Raw genomic sequence first — 8,397 nt, 5'->3', positions numbered from 1 at the left:
AGCAGGAGTGGGCTAAGGGAAAAATTGTCATGAACTCTTGATGGAGGCTTCAGCCGGCTCCACAAAGAGCTTATGAAATGGGAAGCACCTTTTAGAATTGTACCCAGTTGGGGCAAGGGCCCCAGGGGTTCATATCCCCATGTCTGACCAGTCATTGGATGTGACTTGACTGTTCTCAGATGGCTTACAGCTGAAGCCTTTCTTTCAGCAGCACCTCCCCACAGTCCTAAGGGAAGATGTGTGATGCCTGGAGGTATCTGTTCCAAATACTCCTTGGCCAATATTATCCAGTGAAATATTCCACGCTACCACTCACTGACTGAGAGCCTGCAATAGTGCTCAGAGAATGAGGAGAAATAAGTATCAGTGTTATTTCATGGATTTGTTTCATACACACAGATACATACATGCATATAAATATATATTTGTATATTTTTAAATAAAATCATTTTAGTATATTTAACTGTCATTTTTAGTTGTGAATTATATATTCAAATGAACTTACAACTTCATAATCTTGGATGAACAGCACATATTTAAATGGCTGCAAGCACTTCATTACTAGTCTTGTGAAACTTTAAAATATTTCTGCCTTTTTGTCATGCATTTTTCTTTTTCAAAAAAAATTTTTTTAAATTTTCTAAAATGATGTTGAAATTACCAAGCAGAAATTCTGTGACATTTCTGTGGTATCAGACCTTAAAAGTGACATGTAATCCACCATGCCAGTTTAACAGTGGACTCCAGCAATCTTTCAGTCTGATACTAAGACCACCACTGGTCTCAATTAGTTCCAATTTAATGGCAGTCATTCTTTTTTAACATCTGATTTAGTGAGGAATGAGCTGGACTAAGTACCAATTCACCTAAGATTGGCCAACAAATAGTAAACATGGTAACAGCTTTGACTGGATTTAGATTTAAATATGGGCTAGAAATCAAATGATGACTGTACCATAGAAATTTCTATGCTTTTATTGAATTCACTTAATATCTATTGCTTCCTAGGTACGTGTCCAAGATATATTTTTTAGGTTTGGAAAATTATTAATGAAACTCTTATTAAAATGTCACCATTTTGTTTATATGTAGATACATATATATACATGAATTTATATCATAAATATATACATACATAAATTGCTGAAAATAGTTTTAATTTAGATAAGCTAAAAATAAGTTTAGAATATGAAACATATATTTGAAATTTTGCTTAGTCATCTTTTAAATTAGTAGTCGATATACATGTCATTTTGGTATGGATGAAATTAATGATGTTAGCTCATTTGGGCTCAGGATTCACTGAGTCTAAATATAAACGATTTAACGTGGACACTAGAATGTTTCTCCATATGGGCAAGGACATTATCTTCCTGTCCATTGCTGTGCATTCAGCACCTAGCCCAATGCTTGTTTAATTTTAAGCTCAAAAAGTATTTGTCAAATAAGTGAATAGATGTATATTTAAGTGACATTTATTAAATCTGTCAATATACACTTTATATTTGTGTACATTCTTTTTAATAATACAAAATTTGCTGAATAATATTTAGCTCTAGGGTGGACAGAGGTGAGTGTATTAGGAGTATATATTCTCTTCCAGAACTTATTTATTGCTGGTCAAACTATAAAACTATCTTTTTGAAATGAATTTATGTAAGTTATGGCACAAATAAGTGCACTCATTTCCTGGGTTTAAATTAATTTTGAAAATAAGTAGATATCTTTGCATCATTTAAAGGTACCATATTTCTTTAATATTTTAAATACTGTGTTACATGTTAAAGGACTCAACATAATGTCATTGGAGATGTTCTTCATAATTCTTTTAAAACATACTAAATGATATTCTGTCTGCATCATTAGGTTACCGTACAACACTGTCCTTTGAGAATATGGTTTTGCTATCATTTCTAGTTGTAATTACTTCTCACAAAAACTGTACAGGCTTATTGAAATGACTTGATGTGTGAAGGTTGAGAAGACAATGCCTACGATCACTGTAAATACCTGCGGCTTGATCGCACGGCGTGCTTATCTCACATAGGCTCACTCTTACAAGGTGCCATATTTCTGGGTATGATTTTTTAATCCTCTCCAGCATTTATAGTTTCTCTATAAAAGTCTGAAGTTTGAGATTTCTTGTAACTCAAAGTTTCTCAACCTCGACACGTTTGACATTTTGGACCAGATAATTATTTGCTTTATGGGGGTACACTGCATTGTAGGATGTTTAGAAACATCTATTTTCTCTATTTACTGGATGCCAATAGCAACTTCCACCTCAGTTGTGAAAATCAAGTGTCTCCAGATATTGTCAAATGTCATGTGGAGGCAAAATCACCCCTGGTTGAAAACTACTGCATGACTTTCTCTTCAGTGCATGCGTGAGTGTGTGTACAGTAGGATTTTCAGGGGAATGTTAGTGTTTCCAAATTTTGCCAGGGTAAAAATTAAGAATGAAATGTCAAATGCCGCTCAGTCTAAAGAGAGGTGCCCTGGAGCTACCCAAGATGGGGACCAGGCACCTTGCCCAAGGGCTTTCTTGGAGGCAGAACTAGCTCTCCTTTCCCACACGTCACCCTAGTCATCCCCTCCCCATATACTGGTTGACAGGAAAAGAGAATAATCAGATGGGTGATTCCTGCACAGATGGGAATGCAGAGCTTCTGAAAAGCTTGCTCACTCAGGAAACTGCTGGGGGGACTGCATGAGAGCTTCTGAAGCATGTGCCTGTGCACTGGGAGGGAGTTATATTAGAAGGTAGGATAAATAGTCAAGTGGCTTGACCAGTCACTTACTGATTCTGATGTTTGACTTACACATAAGAGTTATTTGAAGATTCTTATCTCGTGTTTTTGTTTCTTTGCTAGCTTGTTTTTGGGTGTGTTTGTGTGTATTTTCATTTCTTTTGTGCAAATACCAAAGAGTAAACTTTCTAGATCAAGGAGTGATAGGTTGTACATTTAACTTTAGAAGAAACCGCCAGAGCTTTTTCCAGCAGGCAGCAAAGCCTTCTCTTCATCTTCATAAGACAGTTAACGTCACCACGTTAGGCTTTGGTTTCTTTCTCCTCTCTGCCTTCAAACATGGGAGCAACTCGAGCCAGAATGTTGGTAGAAGAATATCTGCATATTTAGAAGGTATAAGATTGGAAGTTTTAAATAGATCGGACCAAGTTTAATTGACAAAACTGACTAGAAATTAGTAAAATCTGTCACAAATAATACTATATACAGGAGATGAAGATATGGCAAACCACAGTATTGGGTAAAAATAAAATTCTTCTATATTTATGCCTCAAAGAGTTAGTTAAAACTATGGAATAAACTTGTTTCACACAGTACACACACACACACACACATATGCTAGTGTATATGTGACAAAGCTCAAATATACAGTCAAAATTCAGAAGTGAAGCATTAAAATCTCTTTTTTTTTTTTTTTAAACAGATCTTAGCTTAGCTTTGGAGCTGCCATTTCTTCTCATGGAGTAAAAAACCAGAAACAAAACTCTACCTGATAAGCATGACTCTTTAAATTTAAAGCTCTGTCACTTTGGGGTTAAAATTATTTTTAGGTAAAATTAACTCATTTAATATTCAAACCCAACCAATTTAAGACTAAGTTTTTCTCTCTGCTTACTGCTTCTCTACCCAGAGTGAGGCAAATGAAGTGTTCAGGGCATCTGCATAGCCCTGATATCAGTGAAGGGGCATTGGGTCCATGGAGGCCATGGTCTGTGGTCATGCTTAGTTGTACAACCATGCTTAAAATTTTAGCATCATCCTGCAGCCTCAGTCTATGTGCTGCTCAAGTCTCCACAGCTGATACATTGCAGGTAAATGAGCTCTCAGGGAGCCCAGAACTGTTCCCTAATAATAGCCTCAACCAGTGCTTCATAGTGTCACTGGTAACAACTCAGCTCTGTCCTTCCCCTGGTTCCCTAACTTTAAGCTATTTATGCAGAACTTCTTATATATAGTCCAGCTTTGGGCAAAGTTTTAGTTTTTAACAATTTTAACTCAGGCCTTCATAGGCATGCTTTAAATTAGTTTGTTTAACAAATACCAGGTGACATTTTTCTTTGAGAGTTATTGCTAATGCTGATGGCAATTTTTCTTATATTGGATTGGCCAAAAAGGTCGTTCGGGTTTTTCCATAACATCTTTGAAAAACCCGAACGACCTTTTTGGCCAACCCAATATTTGAGCTCCACTTGATAAATCCCTTATATATACAACTTCTTTACAAGTTTAACCATGTAGTCAAACAGACATTTTCAGGATCTGTTAATCATTAAAGTACCATTCCACCATTATTTGAAGTCCCCCACCAAGTTTTGTTATATCTGTTTTCCACTCATCACCTAATTTTGCAATGTAACAGCATTTAGAAGATGGATTTTACAAAACTCAAGGTAAATGATACACATAATACACTAAAGTAAGAAATTTATAACATTTATATATGAAAATTACAACACTATTAAAAGCAAAGCAATGTGTCCTTTATCATGCTGTTTGCCCTGAAAAAAACATGATTTCTTAAAGAAATGAAAGGATTAGATATAGGAAGAGAGATCAGAAGGACATGATGACTGTAACTGTTTTATATTCTTAAAGCATTTATGACAATAAGGTATTCAATATATCATCAGCATTCCCAATGTTAATTATTCATAAAAACAACTTTGGCATCCATCCAACTGTAAATGTAATTAATTTGCTTCTGTCCTTCAAATACAAAATAAAATCCATGTTGTAATTTTTTCCTCAAGAAAAAAAAATTGAATTTTAATTTTTTCAAAGAATCAATTCTAATTTTTTCTACTAAGGTATTTGTCAAATATAACCCATAAATATTAAGAATATTTTTTGTTAATTTTTCAATCATTGACTAATAATATCTTATCCTTGTGCTTGCTTCAGCAGCACATATACTAAAATTGGAACAATGCCGAGAAGATTAGCATGGCCTTGTGCAAGAATAATAGTCTATCCTTTTAAGGAAAAAACTTCCTGGAAATTAAAATTGGATAAGATGTGTTAGAAAATACTGGATTATTTAAAAATTATAAGTACATATTTCAGTTAGCTCTGTTGCCTAATTTTTTTTGCTTCTTATAGTACAGAGGCATACCTCAAAGATATTGTGGGCTTAGTTCCAGACCATTGTAATAAAGTGAATATTGCAATAAAGTCAGTCATATATATTTTTTGGTTCCCAGTGCATATAAAAGTTATGTTTACACTATGCTGTTGTCTGTTGTATGCAATAGCATTATATCTAAAAAACTAATGTACGTACCTTAATTAAAAAACATTTATTGCTAAAAAAATGCTAACCATCTGAGCCTTCAGCGGTTCCTCATAGTACCATCAAAGATCACTAATCACAGATCACCATAATAAATATAATAATAATGAAAGGGTGAAATATTGAGAGAATTACCAAATGTGACACAGAGACAGTAAGTAAATACTGTTGGGTAAATGGCACCGGTAGACTGAATCAACACAGGGTTGCCGCAAACCTTCAATTTGTAAACTGCAATATCTGTGAAGCACAGTAAAGCAAAGTGCAATAAAACGAGGTATGCCTGTAATGTTCTGCTCCATAATTTTGGTTATTCATAAGCACTGATGAGAGCATTGCTGTCTTATTTATATCAGTGTTTGCTATACAATTGTTTTGACTTTTGTATATGCTTAAAAGTTTTTTACACAAAAATATTTGAAAACTATTTTGTTCACATTGGGGAAATATTCTGGATCTCATTTTTGCTGTGTAATGATATTACCATTAACTTAGCAGCTTGAAACAGCACAAGTTTATTTTCCCAGTGTCAGTGGTCAAGAATCTAGGTATGATTTAGTTGAGTTTTCTGTTTTAAGGTCTTACAAGTCTGTTATCAAGGACATGCTGGTTAGGGCGGTGGTGTCATCTGAGGTTCAATTGAGGAAGGATGCACTTCCAAGTTCATATGGCTGTTGGCAAGATTCAGTTCCTTAAGGTCTGTCATCCTGAGATCTTTAGTCACCTGCTTGCTCTTGGCTGGAAGCCACATTCAGTTCCTTATCACTTGGACCTTTCCAAAGAGCAGCTGAAATGCCAGCAAGGGTGAGAGTTAGCAGAGACAGTCTTCTAATAATACAGAAGTTGTGAGTTATGATCTTAATCTATATTTCTCTTTTTGCACCATTTCTGTACTGTTTTGATTAGTGTAGCTTTGTGTTATAAAGTCAGGGAGGCTGATTCCTCCAGCTCCATTTTTCTTTCTCGGAATTGCTTTGGCTATTCGGGGTCTTTAGTGTTTCCATACAAATTTTAAAATTTTATGTTCTAGTTCTGTGAAAAATGCCGTTGGTAATTTGATAGGGGTTTCATTGAATCTGTAGATTGCCTTGGGTAGTGTAGTCATTTTGACAATATCGATTCTTCCAATCAGAGAACATGGTATATCTATCTGTGACATCTCAGCACCTTTGCCGTATTCTCTGATTAGAAGCAAGTCATGGGTCCCACCCACACTTAAAGACAGGAGATTGCACAGGGCATGAATACTAGGAGATGAGGAAAATGGGAAGCCATTTTACAACCTGTCTTTCAAGCCAATTAACAATTAATTTTCATTGATTTTAGAGAAAAGACTTACTGCATAACCGTTTGAAGTAATTTCATAACAGTTATGTTTATGTGCAGCTTCAGCTCCCAGAGTACATATGGTATGTAGTCCTTGAATATTCACTGGTATGGTCTGTGGGTAAGTTCACCTGTAGGAAATGCATTATTTCATCTATTTTCTCGTTAAAGGGGATGAGACATAACTTGGTTTGACTAATGATTATGTGTCATGTATTGGCATAGGGATCTTAATTAGGTCTTATTTAATCAGTATGGATATTGCAAAATTTATCTTTTTACATCTGGCTAGAAGGAATCAAATTCATGCATATGTACATGCATAAGTAAACAAAACATAAATAGCTGCCCTCCTTTGGCAATAAAAATGTTGGGTAGGATGAAAGAAAACAGGGACTAAAAACAGACATAGAAACAACAACCAAGAAAAACATAAAACCTGTAAACAAGTGAGATATTTGAGGGCTCAAGGCCTTTTAAGACTAAGGATTCTAATCTCCCATCATTTTGTGAAGTCTCATACATATGTTTTATATGGTGTTCATGATTAAATTACAAAAGACTTCATAAGTTTACCTTTAAATCTATTGGAGATGTTCAGCAAATGAAATTTGTGGGAAATGAGAAAAGGCGGAATGAGTTTAAAATCTGGCAAGAAGAAAAGAGAGTAACTTGTGTTTGGCAAGATTCCAGGAACTTAGAGGCAGAAGTAATAAAGGCTGCCCAAAATTCTTGGAAATTACAAGAAAGCCTTGGGCATTTCACAGAGGGCATCTAAAAGATGAAGGGTAACTTTGATGACTCAAGCTCAAATTTACAGTGATTCTGTAGGGGGGAATATTTGAATCTCTCTCTTATAATGAAACATAATCTCAAGGAAGATAATGATTTACCTAAGATGCCCCAGTTAGTGATTACAGGAGTAGGACTCATACTTGGGTGAGTCTAACTACATCTAATGTACCTTCCACTGCAATCTGGATGGATGCCACAGGTGGAGGGAACTGGAAACAGCTGTAACAGTTCAAGGAAGGTTGTATCGTAATCTCGTTTCATTGTGTGTGTGTGTGTACGTGGTGTGTGACTCAAACAATGAAAATATAAATGGTAGTCAATAATCAAACAGTAAATATTTTTGAGGACCAAGCCTTACACGGCAGTGAAGTTACAATAACTTAGTAGGTACATCCATTTAAAAATAATTACTATAAAACCTAAGTGTGAAAAAGTGACAAAACTCAAAACAGTTCAAACAAAGGCTGCTTTTGGCATGTGATGTAAGGCTATAATATTAGAATGGAGGCTTTACAAATAATTGTATTCAAATATTTAATTAAAATAGAATTAAATTTAAGACTAAAGGACGTAACTCTTATTACATAGGCAAGTCATGACTGTTATATACATTTTTCATCCAGGACAAATTGTAAAATACTATAATGCATTTCTCTTTAGCTCTGTTAAAATTTTTTGGCAAATGATATGTAGCTATTAATAAAGAAGAATTTTATAGAAATCTGACTTCCCAAAATAAATGTGTGCTTGTAAAAATCAGAACTCTGATCACCATTTGAGCAATTAAAGGAAATGACTTATTAATTCAGAAGAAAAACTTGCATAAATGTGAACTGGTGTGTGGAGAATAATTAAATTGTAATTCCAAAAGGTTAATGTAGTGATTTACTTGTCCTGATTTTTTAATTTAGGTAATAGTGCAGATTTTTGCAATATGGCCAACTAATGCATGATTTA

At 34.7% G+C, this 8,397-nt stretch overlaps 1 non-coding gene across 1 annotated transcript; it reads left to right on the top strand.

The window, feature by feature from the left end:
- Nucleotides 1-4,918: 4,918 nt before the first annotated feature.
- LOC115802814 (U6 spliceosomal RNA) lies at nt 4,919-5,024 on the top strand. The gene has a single exon (XR_004023359.1). It is a non-coding gene; the product is annotated as a U6 spliceosomal RNA (small nuclear RNA).
- Nucleotides 5,025-8,397: the final 3,373 nt, after the last annotated feature.

This window comes from Delphinapterus leucas, chromosome 1, assembly GCF_059928025.1.
Source record: "Delphinapterus leucas isolate spDelLeu-1000000601 "Yukka" chromosome 1, BTC_Dleu_Yukka2, whole genome shotgun sequence".
In the NCBI taxonomy this organism is placed as follows: Eukaryota; Metazoa; Chordata; class Mammalia; order Artiodactyla; family Monodontidae; genus Delphinapterus; species Delphinapterus leucas.
Note: the sequence above shows the minus strand (reverse complement) of the source record. Positions and strands in the feature narration are given on the sequence as shown.